Source organism: Pogona vitticeps, chromosome 5 (assembly GCF_051106095.1).
Source record: "Pogona vitticeps strain Pit_001003342236 chromosome 5, PviZW2.1, whole genome shotgun sequence".
NCBI classification, from domain to species: domain Eukaryota; kingdom Metazoa; phylum Chordata; class Lepidosauria; order Squamata; family Agamidae; genus Pogona; species Pogona vitticeps.
Genome location: NC_135787.1, coordinates 8,436,635 through 8,461,670, shown reverse-complemented (window position 1 = coordinate 8,461,670; position 25,036 = coordinate 8,436,635). Strand labels below are relative to the sequence as shown.

The following is a 25,036-nucleotide window of genomic DNA, read 5'->3' as shown; positions in this document are numbered from 1 at the left end:
TCAGAAGGGGAGCCTTCTGCAAACACAAAAAGGTCAATGTACTTTTGTCTCTGCCCTTTCACTTGAATTTGTCTCCTTTGGGTTATTTGCACAGAGTGGGGACACCTGCCCTCGCCCCCACCATATCCCCAATATCAGATCATTAATTAACTTCCTTCTTAAATATCTGAGCACTCCCTGAATCTCCTTGTACCCACTGACGTCATATCTGGCTTTATACAGCGATTGTCATGAAATGATGCTCCAGGGAACCCGAAGAGCACCAATAGAGAGCAAACTGGTAAACAACCAGCTTTTAAATTGGGGGGGGGGGCGGAATGCATGGCAAATGAACAATTGTAAAGGAGATCTAGATTCCTATTGCAGACCTGTTTTCAGCCGCAGAGGCCAAGATCTTGGGAACTTGACTCAGCACACAGCATCAACAGGATGGGTAGAAAATATGAGGAATGCTGAAATGTAGCAGGAGGACCATCAAAGCCATTCCAGTGAGCCTTGAGGGTAATGGCTTCAGCCAGGAAATGGCCAATCCATCTCTCCATCAGGGACACCAGAATGCTGCCTCATGAGTGGAGGCCCGATGGAGGGGGAGGAGTGCTGAACCGCATATCAGCTGTGTGGCTGATAAATGAACTGTGCCGAATGGCTGGTTCTTGCCCGTCTCTGTTTGTCACTAACTGGGCAATATAGAATCAACAAAACAGATAGATAGAAATAAATAAATAATATGTCTGTAACAAACAATGTATATGAGGACCGTGAGCTCTTGTTTATGGTCACAGGTGCATGAATTCCTGCTGTAATGAAATGGGACTCTTATAGATCTTAAGACATGTGTGTACAGCATGTGGTAATACCCAGGGCCCATGCTAAGTCAAGGGAAATGAAGAGGTTGTTGAGATTTTGATCTGAATATGTATTAAATATAACTGTTGTATTGTTGTTGTTTAGTCGTTTAGTCATGTCCAACTCTTCGGGACCCCATGGACCAGAGCACGCCAGGCCCTCCTGTCTTCCACTGCCTCCTGGAGTTGGGTGAAATTCATGTTGGTAGCTTCAATGACACTGTCCAACCATCTCATCCGCTGTCGTCCCCTTCTCCTCTTGCCTTCACTCTTTCCCAACATCAGGGTCTTTTCCATGAAGATTTCTCTTCTCAGGAGATGGCCAAAGTATTGGAGCCTCAGCTTCAGGATCTGTCCTTCCAATGAGCACTCAGGGTTGATTTCCTTTAGAACGGATAGGTTTTTTTCTCCTTACAATCCAGGGGACTCTCAACAGCCTCCTCCAGCACCACAATTCAAAAGCATCAATTCTTCAGCGGTCAGCTTTCTTTGTATAGTAAAAAGTAAAATGGCTGATTTTAACCTGAGTCATGTACTAAGTGGATTCAGGTGGGTACCAAAGTTTAAGACTTGATGTACAGCTGGAGAAAACGATGGAACCTTATGTAAATGTGAAATGAAGTAATGTATTTTGTGATTGGTCCCAAGAAGGTATAAAAGGCATGTGTAAAGGGGACATCGTATCGGTTGTAAGTCAGATCACTTATTTCTATGCTATGTATTGTATCATGTCATGTTATGCTGCCAGTTGAAAGTCTATGCTCTCTCTATATATTTGTAAATAGACTAAGTTGAATTTTACTCTCTCACTATTATAGTGTCTTTGCAACCTGATATCTCGTAACTCTGCTTATGTCCTGAGAATACATTAACAAAATGCTCAAAAAAGGTGGCTAAAGCCAGGCCTTGGGTATATGGCTGAAGCATGCCAGATAGTAATGTAAGCCCAGAATGCTTTAACCCCAACCCCTAAATGGAAGTCTTTGTGCACCAGTTTCACAGGACTGCCTTTCTTGGTAATGTAACACTGTTGTTTAGAATGCCGTTCTCTCTGTGTTTCCTGTGATGTCATGCTACAAAACCTTTCAGGCACTAATTGCCTTCTCGCCATTAGGCATACTCCGGCCTGGGATCAGTTCCAGAAAAGAACATAATTTTGCACCCTAAGAATAATAATCATCCCTAGTCTTCTTGGATTCCAGCTATTTCCCCTAGTAAAAGCAATTTTGTTTTTAGGTCGTTACAGCTCTGCGGTTATTACCGGAGAAGCTTTATCCGAGATGCAAGGCGAAAGGGTGAAAATGCTCTTTTGGTTTTGATAGCAAAGTGATAAACTACTTTTTCTTTGTTACATTTTTAGATTACCATTTTTGCACATATTCTGATGGCTATATCCTTTTTTCTTAATCATAGAGAGGGGAAAATATATCATCACAACATGGAAATAGACAGCAAACCTAGGAAATAAGTTTACTCTGCTGTTCCAGCTATTGTGAAGCTGAAAAGCTGAATAGGATAAAGCATGGTTGAATTTATTGTATGGAGTTAGCTATTCTTCAGTCATGGGCTACTGAGACACATTTTCCTGCCCCCCACCCTGATAAATATGGCTCAGATACCAAAGATTGTTATTACGGTGATTTAGCATGTTTCTTTCTGCTTGGAATGGATGGAAACTTACCTGATATTTTGTTTAGATTTTCCTTTAAAACCAAATCTCACAGAGCTGCCTCCAACCCAGTCGCAAACCACCTATGCTCTAAAATAATGGGTGCATTCAAAAGATCTTTGTGTAATTTGGATCCTTCCTTCAGCACCGATGCAGATGTTTATAAATGCCATATGCCATCAAGTCGGAACTGACTTATAGTGACCCTAATAGGGCTTCCAAGGTAAGTGAGATTTTTGAGGAGTGGTTTTACCAGTTCTGTGGGACGTGGTGGCGCTGCGGGTTAAACCGCAAAGGTCGTAAGATCAGCATTTCAAATCCATGCAACGGAGTGAGCTCCCGTCGCTTGTCCCAGCTCCTGCCAACTTAGCAGTTCAAAAGCATGTAAAATGTGAGTAGATAAATAGGGACCACCTCGGTGGGAAGGTAATGGCGTTCCGTGTCTAGTCGCGCTGGCCACGTGACCACAGAAACTGTCTATGGACAAACGCTGGCTCTACGGCTTGGAAATGGGGATGAGCACCGCGCCCTCAAGTCGGACACGACTGGACAAAAATTGTCAAGGGGAACCTTTACCTTTACCAGTTCCACTCCCCCAGTGAGTTTCCATGGCTGAGCAGGGATTCAAACCCAGTTCTCAAGAGTCCTAGTCCATCACTATACACAGCACAACACACTGGGAACTGACAATAATCCAGTACAAGATACTGGGAACCTATACTACAAGGTGATAGATTAAAAATAGACATACCTGTACCTCTTGCTCAGGCATTTTGTGGGAGCAAATGCCAGGTCAAGGGCTGCTGTCGTAGCTTCTTGTAGGTTTTGAGTTTATAGCCTAACACAACAAATCACATTTAGTCAATAGTCTGCTTGCCAAGGAGGAGAACATTGGAAGACAATTCTATGAACAGCTAGTAACCCCAGTGGCTCAACAAGATGCCCTGGTGTCATAGACAAGGAGTTGATAAGCAGTGCTTGAATGAGCTTCTTCATTGCACTAGCAATCCTTGACTTCTTTATGCTGCATGCTGCTGGAAAAGTTACTTTTCCAAGCTCTGTTGTTAAATATTATCTTCCGGGAGAGGAGAACTGGAGAGGGCAGATACCTTAAGCCCCAACTAAAGGTTTATGGAAGAGGCTCTAGTAGGCCACATGAATAATATCTAGTTGCAGTCCTTCAAGCTTGGGAGATTGTCTCTACGTAAGCTGGTTTCATGGCCTTTGTTCCTTTCAGCAGGAGCAGTGAGTCTCTGAGACTCTTGAGTGGTGAGAACGCAAAATGTATATCCTTCTTGAGCTCACAAGTGCTTTCTCAGAAGTGGGAGAAAGCAATAGAAATGAGAGTTTGTTCTGAGTAACAGATCCTCATGACAACTCATAGAAATAGAAGCAAGAAATGGTAAAAGCTGGAAGAAGACATGCAACAAGGTCAGGGAAGAGCCATCCCTTGGAGTATTAAGTTTTGAAAGAAACATATTGTGATAAGCATTGTACGGCGTTGTATTATCCTTTACTTTTTTGACAGCCCAGTTGTCACCGTGGTTATCATTGCTCCAACCACTGAACAATTTATTGCATTGCACATTTTCAATGTGGTGCATTGCTATCACTGGCGGATCAGAAAAATACAGTACCTGCCATCAAGTGGCTGACTCTGATATTGCAACTTGGAAATATTTATAAACAAAAGAAAAACCAAATAAATTTTCCCTTGCCACTTAGGACTGATAGGTAAAGGTAAAGGTTCCCCTTGACAATTTTTGTCCAGTCGCGTTCGACTCTAGGGGGTGGTGCTCATCCCCATTTCCAAGCCATAGAGCCAGCGTTTTGTCCGAAGACAATCATCCCTGGTCACATGGCCAGTGTGATTTAGACACGGAACGCTGTTACCTTCCCACCAAGATGGTACCTATTTATCTACTTGCATTTGCATGCTTTCAAACCGCTAGGTTGGCAGGAGCTGGGACAAGCGACGGGAGCTCATTGCGTCATGTGGATTCGATCTTACGACTGCTGGTCTTCTGACCCTGCAGCACAGGCTTCTGCGGTTTAGCCCGCAGTGCCACCACGTCCCTGATAAGAGAATGACAAATCTGGAAACTTCCTGGCAAAATGCCACTAAAAGACTTTGCAATGCCTTTTCTTAAAGGGCTGTTACTCTTACATTTAAGTAACGTAGGTGTTATTCATTACATCTAAAAGGTAACTTAGTAATTATGTGTTACATCACACATTATCTAAAGTAACTAGATACAAGAAACTATATCGTTTCTAACTAGTTACTTCTAAGATGTGGTAAGAACTGGTGCTGGAAATCATCCTTGAGGAATGAAGCAAAGAATAGAAATGGATGGGCATTTTTCTTTTCCACTCAAGATTTGGACTTCAGGGGTGGACAACAGATATAATAGATTCTGGTGATTTTTGCATCCTCTGCTACTCCCACCTGCCAATACAATTCTAGAACTCTCTCCTTGGCCTTCTCTTTCCTCCAGGAAGGGCAGAAGCCATTTTGCCTGGCCTGTTGAGATGCCCAAAATTCGGCATAGGATTTTCAGAAGTCCTGGACTACAACTCACAGGCATTTGCAGAAATTTTCCCAGTCAGACTTGTGGGGGGCTTTAGCCACCTCCCTAGTCCTTTCAGAGGTCTGTAATCACTTTCAGTTGAGAAGTAATGGCTTCTCTCAGACATGAAGTAGATGGAGGAAGTGGCTTGGTGAAGCCAGGTTCTATATGAATTTAAAGGCATTATGGGTCTGGTAGTCTCCCTGCCTTTTATGCTCCATATAGGGAATCTACCAGGTTCACAAAACTAGAAGACTCATAATGCCTTGGAATGTCCAAAATATTGAGCATTGGCTAGCCATTTCTTTCATTTTCATCATGTTCAATAGAAGCCATTCGTTCTCAGCTGAAAGTGATTACAGACACCTGAAAACACTGTGGGGTTATTTTGGGGGAGTATTTTAAAAAACGTCCTTCTTTCTTTTTCCCTAACAGTCATTTCAAGTCATTGCAGGTTTCTGCTAGAAAGATAGTGTCATCTGCATATCTTAAATTTCTGATGTTTCTTTGACCAATTTTCATGCCTCCGCTTTCTGAATCTAGTCCAGCTTTCTGTATATGTTCTGCATTCACATCTAACAATTAGGAAGATAAAATGCACCATTATCTGACTCCTTTGCCTATAAGAAACAATTCTGTCTCTCCATAATCTATCCGAACTGTAGCTTCTTGCCTACAATACAGGTTACATGTCAGGGCAATCAAAGGCTGACCCACACTCATTTGTATTCAACCAACCCATAACTTCTCATGAGCCACATGGTCAAAGGCTCTGCATCATATAGACTATGAAGCAGAGATATAGAAACGCTTTCATCCTGGATACGCAAACTCTAATGCCATTTGGAAACTGATGAAGAATGGTACATCTTTAAAACCACCATACATGCAGCAAATTGTAGCAGAAATAGTCATGTAGCACCCACAAGACGAACTAGTTTTTTTTTAATTTTTCACAAACCTTTGGGTGTCGAAGCACATCTCGTGTGTGTTTGCCATGCATGTGGTACAATCTCTTTTTTTTCCTCATAGGATTTCAGCTCCATGAAGATTTCTTGAAAGTGGTCACCCACAATGAGTTGCAGTCTATGGCAACAGTGGTGAGCCGTAAGCAAGCTCAAATTACCACAAGGGGAACATTAGGGTGAAATTCTCACAGAATGCAGAAGATATTGGGGCATGGCTGTCGTTTGGGCTGAGGCAAAGGAACATAATAGCTCTCTCTGGTAAAATTGTGCTAACTGAAACAAAGATTACTGCAAAAGGGCTGTTATTGGCTCCTTCCTTCCTTGCTTCCTTCCTTCCGCTTCTCTTTCACTTTCTTGAGGAGGAGTGCCAAATCGGCCGACAGCAGCAACTGGTTGATTCTACTTGCAATTTTTGCTCAGCTCATGATAAAGCGTGTTGTCTCCTGAGAGAATGTGGTTGTTTCTTTCCTAGTGGCTGCGAGAGAAACATTTTATAGTTAATGCAGGCACCTTTTGCTGCAATTATCCGAATGATTTAGTTTAAGGAAAATAATAGCAGGAGGATAATGGGGAAGACATGTATGGGAACTCACACACCCACATTGACACACAAACACAGCCCGACTGATTGGTTTTAGCTCAGCCCTCAGTTTTAATCAATTTTTAAGCTTTAACTGAATTTTTCCCACCTCCTTCTCTTCAGCACATCCTATTTGCTGCCACGGTGAAGCTCATTTCCTACCCAGCCCCTATGAATAGCTGAAGGGGAAAGTTCTTGGTGTATTGACTTAAATTAGTAGCAGCTACCAGCTCTTTCCCCTTCAGCCTTAGCTTGACGATCGACACATTCATGATGAATGGAGCCCCTCTTTACCCGATAGATGAGAGGGCCCATCTTTGAAGTTCTTTGCCTTCTCTTCTCTCTAACCTGTCACTTCCCCCTTCCCAATTATGAAATGATGGTGATGGTGGAATTGGCAGCAGGAGAAGTAGGAGGGCGAGCACAGAATCATCAATGGCGCTGCCGTGTTGAGAATGGTGACAATGGCTTTTTCCTGCAAATGTGGCAGGGGAGTCTCACATTACTTGGCTATTATAAAAGGGTATTGAGTTTGAGAAAGGCAACCACTGAATTAGTGTTGCATGATCACGCCTCTGGACCTTGTTGGAGTTCTCTTTTTCACACCACCAAGCTCATTCCAACTCAGGCCCCATCAGATCTGCCCCCTTTAGCACGTTCTTCTCATTTTAAAAGCCGCTTGCTGCATTTTTTCCTTGTTCCTTGGCCTCCAGGTCCCTGTTATCATGATTATTGCTCCGGGCAACATTTGTGCAGATTGCGTTTGTCATTTCCAGCATGTGGGGTAGGAGACTACAGAGAAACACTGTCGCGTTCCCTCTTGTGGCCAGTTCTGATATTTGGACCATGGAGATATTTATAAAAGACTGAAACAAAGGTTATTTTGCTTGTCATTTAGGATTAATAAGAGAACTGTAAAAACAGGAATTGTTCAAAGCAAAACATCCAAAGAATTCCACAAAATGCCCTCTTTTGAAAGTAACTAGCTGTTACTTTTTACACTTAACTGAAAGGTTATTCCAGAAGAGTAACAGTTTGACTATTAGTTGCACTACTTATGACTCAAAAAGTAACTAGTTACTTGAAACTAAAATTACTCATAAAGGGTTACTTCCAAGCATCAATACAGTGGTACCTCGCAAGACAATTACACCCCAAAACGATGAATCCGCATGACGATGAGGTTTTGCAATCGCCATTGCGCTTCGCAAAACAGTGTTTCCTATGGGTGTTTTCTGCTGGACAATGTTTCGGTCTGTGTTTCGCAAGACGTTTTTTCCCCCGGGACCAATGCTTCGCAAGATGATTTTTACAGCTGATTGGCGGCTCTGCAAAATGGCTTCCCTACGGGCAATCTTCGCAAAACGGGTGTTTTCGGGACCGATGCTTCGCAAGACAGCAATTTTTACAGCTGATTGGCACCTTGCAAAATGGCTTCCGTATGGGTGATTTTCGCAAAACAATGACTATTTTCCCCATTGGAACACATTAAACGGATTTCAATGCATTCCAGTGGGGAAACACTTTTTGCAAGACGATGTTTTCGCTAAACAGCGATTTCAATGGAATGGATATCATCGTCTTGAGGGGCACCACTGTACTTCTGTGTACATTTTTATTGAACAAACCATGTTTAAGCGTGCTTTTTATTTCTACATTTTTCCATGCACTTTCAAATCTGATATTTTCCTTAGGTAGTTTCTCCTTTTGTGAGTGCATCAGAAATCCAGATTTCAGATTTCCAATCGTCTTTGCATTTCTATTTGGAGCCAGGAGGCACACACTGGGTAAATTACAAGCCAAAAGCTGATGGATTTCCCATCTACCTGTAGTGTTGTATCCCATTTTCTCCAGCCTGCATTAGAGACCTTTCCTCAGAAAAATCTGATTATTTTGCTATTGGAAGCACTTAAGATGTAAATTGCGAAGAGAATAGGCTAAAAAAATAGGCTAAAAAAAATTATAAGTGGCTGGTTTGCAAAGTGCCTTTGCAAGGAACCTGAGGAAAAAATAGAGGCTAAAATGGGAGTATTCTAAAATAATCCATTTAGGGCAAAACAACGTCCATTTGCTTTAATATGCACATCAATAAAAAGCATAACTGTTTGGGAAGCTCCCTCTTCATTCTGGAGACAGCTGTTGTCACTTAAAAGAAAATTCTGAAAGGGACAACATTTAGTGGATGTTATCAATGACGATGAGAGCTGATATGATGTGGCAGATAGAATGTCAGGCCTGGAATCAAATCTCTGTTGGAGCACAGAAATTTATCAGGGTGGTTGTGGAGACAATGATAAACCGCTCCTTGAACATCGCAAGTACCGTAAAAACTCTTCAGAGCCAGAAGTGATTTGATAGCCAATAATAACACTGGGCAGTAAAAGAGAATTTAAATATTCGAGACGTCTATATGTGCTTGCCTCACTTGAGGGCAATAAACTGCAAATATATCATTACTCCTCTTTTTGGACAAACTTTTATCAACACACATCAAAGCATACAGCAATTGTATTGATGCACTGAATGGAACAACTAACACTGTAATCTAATATACTGGTGTGTCATACAGTTCCGTCTCATCATTTCTTCCTCCAAACTGAATTTCTTGTGAAAGTTACTAGCAGGTTCAGAGCATGCTCCCCCAATGAGGCCTAGCATTAAAGAGAGACTGGTTGTATTTCCTAACACTCACAACAAAAGAATGCAGTAATTCATTTCCCCGTACAAATGAAACAAAATTGTGCCGATTATGCAAAGCACGAATAATGGAAATTGCACTAAATGTTGCAGATGGCTTCGTCTCATGGATTTTAAAGGATTAGAAACACTGAAAGGTTTCTTTGCCTCCTTTTTCATCAATCAGTGGTTGTTCTGTTCTTGCTGAGTATGTGGGTTGGTTCTCAAAGAAACAGGATTCTAACTTTGTGCCCAGATAATCTGCGCAGATTACAGAGCATTTGATTTAAAAAAGGGTCCCTTGATCCACTCTCAGCTGGAATCAAGGAATATCATGGAGTCTGAAGTTACCTTATTGAGGCCGAAATAGTCCAAATGAATGCGTCCGAACAATTTAGTGAGTGTTATTTATTTCGCTAGTAAATACATTTGCTTCTATAATGACACTGAATTTTTATGTGTGAAATATAAGCTGCTACTTTGAAAAATCATGAGATGCACAGCTAGGATTTGGCCACATAATCTGCATCCTTTGCATATGAGCAGCCTGCTCTTGACTCATCTGCAGTTACAGCCTTGCATCCATTTATAATCCCGGTGAAATATTGGTTCAGCCCAAAGGGATGGAACTAAGAATGAGAAGGGCTGTGAGTAAGAGGTTTGAATCTCATAAAGAGTGGGAGAGCTGAAGAGATTGGAGTTGCTGTTGCCAGTTGGATTATTAAGGCTCTTGCCAATTTGGTTTAGATATAATTTTCATATGCTTGTGCTGGAGGCAAAAATTCATGAATTGAATACAGTTGTATTCATGAATTGTATACAGTTGTATTGATATTTTATCTTAGGGTTTTGAAGATTCTTCTGTTTTATGGCTTGCCGAACCAGTCCGGATCTTTTGTCTGAATTTGAAATCAAAAGGAGATGTTAACTTTTCAAATTCTATAAGCAGCTTCTCTAGTGGTGTTATTACCAAGGACTTGGGCATACAAATCGTAGCATTTTGTTGTTGTTATAACTGTTCACGTTGTCTGTTCTATGAATGCAAATAAGAAGAGATTTGTTTTGTGAAATTGTGTTCGCAAGATTCATCAACAGTCTGCAAATAGCCCCATAGAACTTACAAGTGCTACATATTCACATAGAAAAACCCGAGCCCTCCTGGACTGTCCGTGGATAAAACTCAAACAACTCCTTATAGGCCTCGATGAGTGGACGAACGGCTGCTTATGACTGCAGAAATGACCCCTGAATGTCTCCGTGTATGGCAGCACACTGAGCGCAGGATGACTACTGGCGGTTGAAGCAGTTGGAGAGGGAAGGGTTATCAAAGAACCCCGTGGAAACTATTTCATACCTTTTTTTTTGTTTTCCTTTTAGTGTTTTGTCCAATATAGAACACAGACTAGCAGGAAATGGGGATTTTTCACATTCAGGCTTAGCACAGAGTTCCCATAGCAAACAAATGCCTGCAATTTCTTGCACTCTTGCACCTGTTTTCCACCCAAGGCAAGGGAACAAAAGGGGTTGTTCTAAACCAAACGGAGTGCTAAATGCTACGTGCCCTTCAAACAAAAAGAAAAAACAAGATTTACAAGAGCACAAAAAAACGACAGTCCCTGGCAATCTCGTGGGTGTTATGTCGGAGTGGATCAATACAGGAAGCCTGAAGCTGCCGGTGTTTATCACTGGATATTGCTCCTTTTGAAAGGAAAGAAGGTGCATTTTCCAACCTCTCTCCCCCCCCCCCAATATTCCCATTTTGTGTCACTGTAAATGGCCAGTCCCAGATTATAGTGTAGCTGCTGCAATGTGGACTTTGCTAGCCAGCAGCTTGATGAAAGCAACTTTTTGTATGCCTTTATAAGCTCCCTTCTCACAGATTCAAACTGTGGTACCACTACAACTTGAAAGGAAGACTAACAACATTTTGTCACATCTTCATGACCTTCTAGATGTTACAAAGGAGGCGAGCAAAGCATAACGTGCCGTTTAATTATTATTAATTTTTGCATTTAAAAATACACAGCTAGAAGCAGCCACCTGAAATTTTGCCATACCTGCCATAAACACCCGTGAAACATATAAGGGCCTTAATGAAAAGCGAATAGTTGGAGTGTTCAAGGAAAATTGCCGGAGTGGAGTTGCAGATGGGGAAAAAATGGGTGAATAACCCCTTAGTTCTTTCAAAATAAATGACCTTAGCTGGAAAGGTCAATTAGACCAGATTCACCTGTGTAAATCAACAGAATGTTCTAACTACTCATCTAGAAGGAAAATGTGTTTGGGCCAAACATCTGGGTCAGGGGATGCACCTTGTCTACCTCCTTTACATGCTAGCTGAGAGCAATAATAAGTGAGGTTTGTTCTTCGAGGTCCAGAGGATGGCAGAAACAATGAAGCAGGATTAAATCAACTTTAGTTTGACTCTGGTGGGCTCATAGGTTCTCAAGTGCATCGCTTCAATGTTCTCGAAAACTGGCCCTATTATTAGGCAAAGTGTGTACATGACGTCAAGTAACCGGCTTAAAGAAGAAGTAAATTGGGTGGCTCCGGCCTGCGTGGCCCTGGGCAAGCTGCACAATCACAGGACACCCCCCCCCCAAAGAAGGGGATTGGAAAGCACCTCTGCGTATTATCTACCTAAGAAAATCTTGAAAAAGGATTTACTTGACAGCACCCAAAAATTTAGGCAGAAAAAAACTTCTTCCTTGTTCTTGTCTCTGTTGTCAAATGATTGCAGCTTCTGATCTACCATGAACCTTCCAGAAACAGATAGATCTCTGTCTGCCTGTCCCTGAAATATAGGGGTGAAGTACAATCAAGTACCTCTATCAGGAGGGGATGTGGTGGTGCTCTGGGTTAAACCGCAGAAGCCTCTGTGCTGCAAGGTCAGGAGACCAGCAGTCGTAAGATCGAATCCATGTGACGGAGTGAGCCCCCATCGCTTGTCCCAGCTCCTGCCAACCTAGGAGTTTGAAAGCATGTAAATGCGAGTAGATAAATAGGTACTACCTCGGTGGGAAGGTCACGGCGTCCCGTGTCTAGTTGCGCTGAGAACGTGACCACGGAAACTGTCTTCGGACAAGCGCTGGCTCTGCGGCTTGGAGATAGGAATGAGCACCGCCCCCTAGAGTCAGACACAACTGGACTAAATGTCAAGGGGAATCTTTACCTTTACCTTACCTGTATCAGATGAATTAATGAATTGCATATGGAGACAATCATGAGGTGTGTTGGACGATGAGGAATGGAAAAGAACAGGGTGTTTTGAAGAAAGGAAGGGTGCGTGGAGCAATACATTCGTTTTAAAATACCAAGTGCAAAAAAGGCATAGAGTTGGAAGAAACTATGCACAACATTTTAATCAACAGGGGAGGCAAACAAATGGCAATACATTTCAAAGTGTAAAGAAAAAGTGAAGCCTTGCTTCCTGATACAACACAAGCTGCAGGCAAAAGTTGGAGGAATACAAGAAAAAAACGAGATGAATTTGAGTTACTGTGAAATTTTCATGTCCCTAGAAAATTTGTTCACTGTGACATGGTGATCTTAACATCGAGAGCAGTGGTTCCCAACCTTGGATGCCCAGATGTTCTTGGATGAAAACTGCCAGAAGCCTTCACCACTAGCTGTGCTGGTTAAGATTTCTGGGAGTTGCAGTCCAAGAACATCTGGGGACCCAAGGTTGGGTCGGAAGACTGCAATGATCAAGCCGCTGCTGAGCCAAAGCTACAACAGCGCGGCTCGCCTTTGCCTCCCTCCCTGGATAACTCAAGACCCTCTGTCTCGCGAGATCAGTTGGGCGAGAGGGGGGAGTGTTAGGTTATTTAAGGGACGTTCCCCCCTCTCCCTGCCCTCGTCTTTCTTGGCATCAGTGAAGGATAGAGCTCTGCTGCTCTGTGCTGTTTTGACTCCTGAGCCAGACATCAGCTACCTCCTATGGTCTGATTGCTGAACTTTAATTAATCCGTGCTATTATTTATAATATTCCTCTAACCCCTCTTGTAGATTTGATTAATATTAATTAATTTATTTTAATTTTATAGATGATGATGATGATGATGATGATGATTTATTTATTTATTTTATTTATATCCCGCCTATCTGGTTGTGTCAGGACCACTCTAGGTGGCTAACAACATTATTGTGGGGAGTAGGTAGTTTCGAGAAAAGGGGGGTCGTGACCGCGTGGGTCACGCTGTGGTGCAATCAAAGCGTGGGGAATTTATTAGCTTAGCTCCAAATAAATAAATAAATAAGAAAAGAAAGAAGAGAAAGAGGGCCTAGATAGGACAGAAGGTGAAAGTAAAAAACCCATTGAAATGCATTAAACACTGGTTAATGTGTTCCAATAGGTGAAATACCTCACCGTCCAGTGAAGATCCTCCATAGGGCAGCCATTTTCTGTTGCCTGTCTTGTGAAGAATCCATCCTGAACACAGCAGGGAGCCATTTTGCACAGCGGGGAGCCATTTTGAAAACCCGACGATCAGCTGCAGATCATGTGATTACAGTGCTTGGGGGGGAAAGATATGTTGGGGCCACAACCGGATCAACAGTCAACAAGGAGAAACTGGCTTAAGGTCCAGGGGTGGTCAAATTGTGGCTGGCCAGTCTCCTGCTGTCTTTAAGACCACGAAAACTTGGGGCCAGGGACTCGCCCATTTGTTGCTTAAGGGGTCCTTTGAGACCTCTGTGCTTTAACCTGATTCTGCACTAGGGCAGGACCCCCCCTTTGCCAAAGGATGGCAACATTGATTATGCTTAATAAAGTGTGGCCCGTGTTTTAATCCATAATTCTTGTCTCACGTCTTTATTCTGGGGTTGGGAGGGCAATGGACATACTGAAACTGTTTTCAGTGGTGTTCCCAATCCAAGGGCCATTCATTTTGCTGCATTCTTTGGAAGTTGTCGAAAACAGAGGCAGCTTTTACTGGCGTTGCTCAGTATTTCATTTTGACTTTCATTTTTGGCCCTCACTGCACGTGTCTTGGCTTGACACATTCATGCCTGTTTGCGTTTTTGCACGTCTGTTCATTTCTCATTATTTCTGCACTCATTAGTGAGTGGTTCGCAAGGTTTCCAATCCACATTTCTGGCTGCTGTGCTGATCCTTGACTTGACATCAGACATATTAATGTGGAAAAAAATGTCTAACAACCCCACTTTCCTGTTCTCTCAGAAAAATTAGAGATTCCCCTCACTAAAACTCCAAGGGATTAATGAAATTTGACAGGGACTGGAAAATGAGTTCTGTATTGACCACTTTCCAATTAGTGGTAGAAGATTAGGATGGTCCATGAGAATGACAGGAGATCGCCTTCCCATTTGGCTCAAGCCCTTTATCAAAGCAGTTAATTAAAAATGTCACTGAAAACAATCAGTACAATACGGGGTTTAAATAGTGCCAGCGCTTAAGACGGACCTAAACGTTTTCTGTCTGTGGAGTTTCTTTGACCCAGAATTTATGGGCTAGATTAGAGACAGGATGAGATCACCCCATTTGCCTCTGTGTTAATGATTAGAGTGGCGTAGCTACAATTGGCATGGGCAGGCAAAATCCATGGCTCTACAGGTCCAGGAGGCGGGGGTCAGAGAAGAGCAGGCAAGAGACACTGGCAAACACTTCTGCTGGTCCTTGTGAGAACTCAGAATATTATCTCTTAACAGCAGCTCAAAGCATTGGTCATTATTTCTTGCTGCTTCCATTATTCTTGCTCCCATTTCAAAAGCAATTTGCTGTGTTGCAGATTATTGTTATGAAGCTGTTTTGCAGGTTGTGCTGTTTTTAGCAACAGGCTAGCAAAATACAGTGGTGCCTTGTATAGCGATCGCTCCGTATAGTGACGAAATTGCTTAGCGACGCTGTTTTTGCGATCGCAAAAGCGATCACTTTGCGATGTTCCCTATGGAGTATTTTCGCTTTGCGATGATCGCAGCGAAGTGATCATTGCAAAGCCCCCATTTTCGGCCAGCTGATCGGTGGTTTCAAAATGGCTGCCGGGTAAACAAAATGGTCACCCACTGTTTTCAGGCATGGATTCCTCGCTTTAGAGGCACCGAAAATGGCGGCACTATGGAGGATCTTCGCTAAAGGTGAGTTTTGAGCCCATAGGAATGCATTAATCGTGTTTTAATGCGTTTCTATGGGCTTTTTATTTTTGCTTAGCGATGTTATCGCTTAGCAGCGATTTTTTCAGAATGAATTAATATCGCTAAGCGAGGCACCACTGTATAGGGAAATACTCCCTGTTCCCCTCTAATGACCATTTCTGATATTGCACCTTAATTTTTTTTTAAATGACGATAAAAGAGACAAGACCAGAAAATAGAACTGAAGACCTGGAAGGGATCAAGTGGATTGTCAAGCCCAGCCTCTGTCAAGGAGGCACAGTGAAGTATCAAACCCTCAATTAAACCACTGAGCTATCCAGCAGGTCCTTCCCTTGTCACCCAGGGCTGATTGAAGAACGATCTGAAACCTGAAAAATTCATATCAAAAGGTCCCTCAAAATGCCTGTAAACAGTAACTTTTGAGAGTAAGCAGGTGTTTCTCACTAGACTTAAGTAATAGTACCTATTATTAAGAAGTAAAACACAATGTTGTAAGTTATATTATTTCTTACCTCAAAGTAACAGACTTTGGTATGTTACTTCTACCCAGTTACTTTCAAGGTCTGCTTCCAGTGAAGCTAAAGCTGTGCGCTAGAACATCCTTTCTTTTTTCTTATTTTTTTCTTTTGAATTATGGACAAGGACAAATACACACCTACACACCTTCATTAAAAAAAACACTTTAAAAATATTATCTGCTATAGAAAACAATGCTTCCTCATCCACACAGTAGAAGCAAGCTCTGATTTATTGTTGTACTGACAGAGCCATAACTCACATATTCAGAAAAATATATCTATTTATATACCTTAAAATCAATGAGGATTACTAGATGTGTTTGCTTATTTTTCACTGTAACATACCAGGAAAGTAAAAGCAGCTGGAAGGCTCTACGGTTGTTAAGTGTGGTGTGGGGATGAAATGGCAAAGAATGAAAATGTCTGTTTAAAAGAGATAAGGAGCGTTTCTTATTTTTTGGATTACAACAACAGAACACTCAAGCCAGCATAACCAGTGACCATGGGAGTAATTTACATAACAGTCTAAATGCCCTCCTTCTGCATAGAAACATAGACTCATAGAATGATGGAGTTGGAAGGGGCCTCTAAGGCCATCAAGTCCAACCCCCTGCTCAGGCCAGGAATCCAAATAAAAGCAGATGAGACAGATGGTGGTCCAATTTTCTCTTGAATGCCTAATATCATCAAGTCTGGGAACTGATACTATCTAGATACACGGATGAATGGAAGATATTCAACAGATCCTCCCTTTTTTGTCACAGACATACGGGTGGGAAATGCACATCTAGTGTTCACACTAGAAGTCCCAAAGGATGGAGGCTGACAGGAGAACTGTCCTTGGCTGCATCACAGCCGTGGAGCTCCCTTCCATTGGATAAAAATTCACCAAATCATGAAGAGAAGGACCATCACATCCCATTTGCCTTATATGCATTAAATAAAGGTAAAGGTTCCCCTTGACATTTTGTCCAGCCGTGTCCGACTCTAGGGCACAGTGCTCATCCCTATCTTCATGCCGTAGAGCCAGCATTTGTCCAAGGACAGTTTCCGTGGTCACATGGCCAGCGCGACTAGACATGGAACGCCGTGACCTTCCCACCGAGGTGGTACCTATTTATCTACAGTACTTGCCTTTTTACATGCTTTTAAACAGCTAGGTTGGCAGGAGCTGGGACAAGCAATGGGAGCTCACTCTGCCGCGTGGATTCGATCTTATCACTGCAGGTCTTCTGACCTTGCAGCACAGAAGCTTCTGTGGTTTAACCCACACCACCACCATGTCCCTACCATATGCATTAATCCATTAATACTTACTCTGATTTTTTAGAAATGGAAATGGGTGGAGTCGTATTTGAATATAATTCCTAAAATCCTGTTGAGCATTTATGCAAAAAGTGTAACTTTTGGGGGTGAATTATTCTAAGGTAAGAAATCTCCATAGGCATTACCTGTTGCATGCCGAGTCATATGATTTCTTAATTTATAGCAATTCACTGTTAAAACTTATACTTTTCACTTAACGGTGCAACAACATTTTAGCTTATTTGTTTTCGGGATGTGCAAATTAATGTTTTTAAGATTATAACTTGCCAGAATTCCCAAGGCAGCATTTTTTTTAAAAAAAACTACATTCCTATACTTCTTCAAAACTTTTAAATATTTTTCTACTCCTTTGTCATAGCCTGCATCAGAGATAGCAGGAACAATCAGCAATCTCCAGATGGAATCTTTCTACCCCTCTCATTAAACCCAAGCATCTATGTGTATTTTTAACATTTATGACTTGCTAGCATCGGAAGTGTTAATCTGGATTAATACAAATTATTTTAAAATTCAGTTGCTTTTCGCCAAAGTATAATGAGTGCCTTTCTCAAATAGTAACATAAACCTCTCTGCATTTTAAAGGTCCACTTTCTTTAAATATACATCTTGTTATGATCAGTCACGGCAGCTCCAGCAGATGTAGGCAGCTGTAACCTTTGAGATGTATTTGAACTGGAATGGATAGCATTCCTCATCATTAGCTGGGCTGTGTAGGGCTACTGGCAAGTACAGCCCAACAATATCTGAAGGGCACAGTTGCTCATCCTCAAGCTAAGGGGAGATGTCTTTCTTTCTCTCTCTGTCTGATAAACCTGTTTTCCTTCCTGCAAAGAGGTTCCCTCAGAGACACATGCCTTGCCAAGCAGACTTGCAAATTAAGTCCATGGTTGCCTCCCAATCACCAATCAGAAAACAAAGCTCTCTAAATATAAGCTTTGCATTCATATTTGGTCTTCCTCTTTTCCTGCTGCCTTCAACCTTTCCCAGTATTATTGTCTTTTCTAGAGAATCTTGCCCCAAATAGGTCAGCCTTGGTCTCATTATTATTATTTTTTTGTTTTGAGAGATAGTTTGGACTTGATTTGCTCTAGGACCCACTTGTTCACTTTTCCAATATCTGCAAGTCTCTTCTCCAGCACCATATTTCAAACAAATCAAATTTCCCCCCCTGCTATCTTTCTTTCCTGTCCAGCTTTCACGCTCATACATGGTGATCGGAAATACAATAGTGTGGATGATCTTGGTCTTAGTCTCTAGGGACATATCCTTACACTTGATGATCATTTCTGATCCCTTCATTGCTGCCCTTCAAAGTCTCCTTATGATTTCTTGGCTGTGCTCTCCATTTGGATTGCTATTGAACCAAGGCATACAAAACCTTTCAGTGTCTTCATTGTCAACATTTAAGTTGTGTAGATTTTCTGCAGTTATAATTTTTGTCTTCTTAATGTTCAAGTGAAGTCCAGCTTTACATTACTGTCATAAAACTAACTCACTATCTCTCTGCATGTATGGTACATGATATGTGTGCGCATGTGTCTCTGTTATAAAATGTGAGGTGGAACCAATGGTCCATGAGACACAATACACCACAGCGATCCGAGTACCTTAAGATGGCCCTGAATTAGGGCTGAACTAAATAAAATTATGCAGTCCACAACCAAACATTATTAAGAGGCAGACTGTATTAGCTGTATAGGGAATTTAGTGCATCTTTCTCTCTCTTTCGCTTTGTTGCACCTAACTGTGGGCTGGATAGCTGAGTGGTTTAGGTATCTGGCTGTAGACCCAAAGGTTGGGAGTTCAACTGCCCACTGTGCCCCTAGGATTATGCACAGCTTGTGTGGCCTTAGGCAAACTGCAGAGGTCCAGGGCTCACCCAGAAGAAGGGGATTTTTTTATTTTTTATTTTATTTATTTATTTATTTATTGTATTCATACCCTGCCGATCTAGTCATTTTGACCACTCTAGGCGGCTTACAACAAATGATAACAAGTTCTAAAAAAATTATAACAATTAACTAATTAGATGATTCTATAAGATGGGAAAAATTAAAATAAATCAAATAAAGAGAGAGAGAGAAAAAAAGGAAAGAGGACAGGAATTAACTGGAAGTGAAGGCCTGCCTAAACATCCATGTTTTTAGTTGGTTCTTAAAAGTATCCAGCGAGGGTGCAGCGCGAATCTCCGGAGGTAAGTTATTCCAGAGACGAGGAACTACTGCTGAGAAGGCCAAACCACTTTTGAATATTCTCTACCTGGAAAACCCTGAAAAGGGTCACCATAAGTCAGAATTGCCTTGACTGCACATTATTATTATTATTATTATTATTATTATTATTATTATTATTATTATTATTATTATTATTATTATTATTATTATTATTATTATTATTATTATTATTATTATTATTATTATTATTATTATTATTATTATTATTATTAGTGGGACTTGTTTCCTGAGATGAATGTGCATTGGGTTTCAGGCTTAATTTTGAATTAAAGCAAAATTTTAACAGGTTTCTGTATCTTTGTGCATGCATATGAACACCTGGGATGTTGCTGCAAGTTTTTGAGTCCCAAGTATGAGGGCCCAAGTCCCAAGTCTGCATCTTTGATACCAAGTCCTGAGTCCCAAATCTGAGTCCCTATTAAGTCAGGCTCTTTTCCCCAGAAAAAAAGATGGGTGGTGGGTGGGTTCCAAGTTGTGAGTCGAGTATGAGTTATTGAAAAAACAACAACAACCAAGTCACGTCTGAGTCAAGTTGCCAGTGTGACTCAAGTCCAACTTGATAATGAGTCCCCAACCCTGATCAGCAGAGATATAGTTAAGAGTAACAGGCTGGTGAAACAAAGCGGAAATCAGTGGTAGTGTATAAGGGTTTCAGAATTCGAGAGGTCTTTCACATATCAGGTTGCCTGTATTGCTAAAACTTTTGGAACAGAGATGGGCATGAATCACTTCTTGCCAGGTCATCCTGAGTCATTGGCATGACACCCCAGGTGTCTCATGTTTCCTGCCTCCTTGGCCGGCTCCCCCCCTTAGAAGCCAATGTGCACTGCTCATTACCTCCTTATCGTGCGATCTTCCAGCCCTAGCAGGAGCACAGATTTCCCTTCTCTGCCTCCTCCAGCAGCTGACCTCTTAAAGGCAGTGCTGCAGGAATCCTTGCCCTGCCTTCTCATCTGAGTGGGCAACTGCTGGGGGAGGTGTAGAAGTGAAAGCTGTGCTCCTGCCAGGAATGAAAGATTGCACAATGAGGAGGGATTGAGCAGCGTGCTCCAGTTGTGAGTGGGGAAGCTAGTTGGGGAGCCACACCAACAACCTGGGATGACCGAGCAGAAATCCATTTGTGCCCATTTCTAATCTGGAACCATCACGTCTAGGATAAATTCTCTATTAAACTGAACAGGTATGAACATTTCTAATAAACGGAAGTGACAACCTTGAACAAAACAAAATAATATGATCGGCTGGAAAATTTTCTTTAACCCTAGCATGAGCTTTTAAAATTTTATTTCTGAAGATGTTCAAATCTTCTGTTTTGTCCCTCCTGTTTCAGTTTGTTTTAATGTCCATTATCATGCCCCCCCTTTTTTTTCATGGCACAGAAACAGAACAGCTTCAGAGGTTTCTTCTGCAGGTGGGTGATGCAGCCCCAGACTATTTTAAGCCATCGTATTTTCTGAGATAAAATGGGGAAAGGTCACTGGGCAAAGTGCTTGTGTTACCAATGGAGCCAAATGACCGGAGACATGGTTTTGAATCAACCAAGTTGAAGAAAGAACCTAAAAAGGAGTAGCCAGATGTTTGAAAATGCTTATTTTAAAAATAACATGTGGAAAGATAGGTAAGTATTGGAAGAAAAGATGGAGGCATTGTTCCGGTGAGGGGACAATGTATTCAGCTTTCCACATGGTTGCACTAAAGGTTAGTATTCAAAAGATAAACATAGGAATTTGAGTTCCATAAGTCCAGGTGTTTCCCCCCTCAATACCCAGGTATTGGGTGTTTAGTTAGGGAAGGAGCATGGATGTTCATGCAGGTGTGCGTCAGTGCTGGAGAATGTGATTAGATCTGAACACCAACCCACCTAAGTCTAGAGGTCAGTGGTGAAGCACATGCTTTATTTGCAAAAATTGCTAGGTTCTATACACAACACTTTCAGTTAAAAGAGATATGTGCAACCTTTTTTGCTCCAGTGGCTACCTCTGGTATTGGCTGATGGGCTGGGAGGCGTGCCTGTACTTGTATATGCCCGCATATACACACAGCTTATCCCCTCCCCTCCTCTCCTCCTCCTGCTGGACATTAAATATCACCATGGTTATTTTGACTTCAGATACACCAGCCCTAAACAGAAGTGTTGTGTGGCCTCCAAACCAGTCTCTTGAGATGGTCAACCAATACATTATTTTTTCTTCTTGCGCTTCTGTTCCCATGAACTTTACCTTGAATGAGCTGCCCTAGCAATCTGTACTCTTGATTTCTCATTAGGTGATCAATCTATTTCAGTGCTCTGCATTTTAAGTGCTCTGTGCTTCTTGTTCATTCTTGGTTCTCTTTAATTTTTCCTCCTTGGCCATTCTCTTGATTCATTTTTTAAAAAGCACCCTTTAGTAAAGGAGGTGGAGGAGAAGATGGTTGTTGTGGGTTTTTCAGAGGACGGCCACAGAGACTGGCAAAACGTTAGGAAGAACAACCTTCAGAACACGGCGAAAGAGCCTGAAAAACCCACAACAACCATTAGATCCCAGCCGTGAAAGCCTTCTCAAATACAGGGAGGAGAAGACTTAGAAGGCTAGATTATCCCCTTGGAAGGAAAGGGAAAACATCAGCAAAACAAGGAAGGAATATTGGTAAGCGACACAGTGAACTTGACCCATAATTGGACATTCAAGAAAATGCCCCCAAATCTCCCCTATTTTCTTAGCCTGCCTGCTCTTTAATATTGGCTCTGAAATGCAAAATGACTCTCTATTTATAGAGAGCTACTTTCGATAACTGCAACAGCCTGGATAAAAGTGAAACAGAACTTGTCATTAGGCAGCTCAGCATGGAAAGCAGTGAGGCGTCTTGTATATACGAACGAGGAAACACATATATTTAATATGATCTTTTAAAAGAACTTTTCAAATGTTTCCCATCTCCTTTCCTGGAACCATTTAAGCAGCTTTCTAAAGGGGCAATTGTGTTATGCGCGCCCCCCTCACCCCTTAAATGTCATCAAATGGAAGGACAAACACCTTGCTTTAAATTGCCCATGCTAGTTTAGAAGATAAAAATGTGAGTTTATAGCTTGAACAGAATTATCCTGCATTTTGCCTGGGTGGTGGTGGGGGAGCAACCGAGTTACATGTATCCTTAATCTTAGAGCTAAAAGGGTCCCTTTGGGAAGCTGAAGACTGTAGCAATGGCAGTTTGCAGCATGACAGAAAAAGGGTGCATTGGTAAACTAGATTTGGAGACGCATCAGGAAAAATGCACATGGCCTGTAGGTCATCAACTGCGTGTCTCCAGCATGAAAGGAAGTCAAAGGTATATAATAATAATCTCAGAACTGCAGAGCTAGAATGGGCCAAATGGATAATCAAGTCCAGCTGATGTCAAGGATGCACAGTGGGCAATTGAACTCTGAACCTCTAGCCAACAAGATTCTGACCATTGAATGATTAGAGGCCAGATACCTAAACCACTGAGCTATTCAGAAGTTCCTGCTGAGTCTGTTTTCCAGGTGCTTCCTGGGAAGGGGGAACTTCCGAGTCCTCATTCCAAAGAAAACTGTCTTGGTTCTATCTCAGTTTCTTGATAAAAAGTGTGGTAGGTAGGCAAAAAAAAAGACTAACCATTTGAATTCAATGTGAGGAAGTGGATTTTGATCCATGAACATTCATGGATCAAATAAAAATGTCTTTGAAATACCACAATATATTGCCTGCCTACCCTTCTTTTGCCAACACTCAAATTCCTGGTCTTCCTTCTAATCATTCAGTGGCCAGAATCCTGTTGGTGTTGGAATCGGGGTTGCATCATTTGCTGGAACTAACTGCACAAACTGCTAAGCTTTGTGTGCCTTTGTCACATATCCGGTCATGTGCTGGATTGTGCAGCCAAGATTCTGGTGATTCATCCATTAGTTGCAAGGAGCTGTGGCATGTTATGGAAATGTTATGTGAAAACGAAGAGGATGGGTGGCTTCATCAAGCTTGCTTAAAGGTAAGGTTGTAGAAAATTTAGGGAGGGAGGGATTTTCTCCACCCTTTGCATTTCTCAAGCAGAGAGAAATCCATACCCTGTTTTTTCTTCTTCTAGTTTTTATAAAAAGTATTTTAAATCTGTTACACAACTTTTAAAAACTTTTTATTTCACTTTATTATGCTTTTATTAATGTGATTTCTTAGTGTACTTTGTTTTAGTAGTTCTTATATTTTGTTTGATCATTGATTATTACAGTGGTGCCTCACATAGCGACGTTAATCCGTGCAGCAAAAATCGCTGCAAAGTGATTTCGTCGCTATGCGATTTTAAAAAGCCCATAGGAATGCACTGAAAACCCTTCAATGCATTCCTATGGGCTTAAAACTCACCTTAAAGCGAAAATCCTCCATACGGTGGCCATTTTTGCTGCCTGGTAAGTGAGGAATCCGTCCCTAAACACAGCGGGTGGCCATTTTTTTAACCCGTGGCCATTTTGGAACCGCCGATCAGCTGTTGGAAAATCATCGCTATGCGATGATCGATAAGCGAAACAGCGAACCGATCATTGGAAAGCGATTTTCCCCCATAGGGAACATTGCAATGCGATCACTTTTGCGATCGCAAAATCTTCATTGCTATGCGGTTTCGTTGTTAAACGGGACGTCCGTTAAGTGAGGCACCACTGTATTTTGTTTTTTAATGTAACTTTCCCAGTCTTGACCTTTCAAGACTGAGTAGGTTGAATGGTCATGCTATTGCTCCATGATCAAAGAGCTATTCTCCCCAAAACCTAATTCCAAAAGTGACACGCCCCCCAACTCACCCTGATCATGGAGCCCCGAAACCAATATATCCACCTCTGTCCTGCTTTTTTGGCTTTCTATGTCCTCCTTTTGGTACCCATGTATCTGGAAACCCTATGTATGACAGCCTTTCAAGTATTTGAAAAGTGCTATCAAATCTGCTCTCCGTTTGTCAAGGCAAAATAGGCCCAGTTTTTTTCAGTCTTTCCACCTATGGCTTGGTTTCCAGCCCCCAGATCATCCTTGTTGCCCTCCTTTGAACTTGTTCCAGTTTGTCAGCATCCTTCTTAAAGTGTGGTGTCTAGATCGGGACACAGTACCCAAGGTGTGGCCTAACCAGTGTTGAATAGAGGGGAACTAGTACCTCCACAAAATTTGAGACTGTTAATGCAACCTCAAATAGCATTTGTCTTTCTTGTAGCCCCATCACACTGTTGGCTCTCATATTTGTGATCTATAACGATTCCAAGATCCTTCTTGCTCATATTATTGCTGACCCAGGTATTCTGCCATTTTGTAACTGAGCCCCCCCCCCAGGTGTAGTGCCTTGTACTCATGCCTGTTCAATTTCATTCTGTTGTTTTCAGCCAGTAGGCTCAAGCCTATCTAAATCATTTTGAATTTTGTTTCTGTCTTCCAGGGTATCAGATATTCCACCCAATTTTGTGTCATCCACAAATTTGATTAGCATCCCCCACCCCCTCATCCAGGTCATTAATAAAAATGTTGAAGAGCATTGGGGCCGGGATTGAGCCCTGGGGTACCCC

The 25,036-nt window shown here is 41.9% G+C and overlaps 1 long non-coding RNA gene across 3 annotated transcripts in view; it reads left to right on the top strand.

Moving 5' to 3' along the window:
- Positions 1-208: 208 nt before the first annotated feature.
- Positions 209-25,036, top strand: part of LOC144589574 (uncharacterized) — a 37,301-nt gene continuing 12,473 nt past the window's right edge. For all 3 annotated transcript variants that reach the window (XR_013545753.1, XR_013545752.1, XR_013545754.1), the window contains exon 1: positions 209-280. This is a non-coding gene — a long non-coding RNA (uncharacterized LOC144589574). The remainder of the gene's footprint in view (positions 281-25,036) is intronic.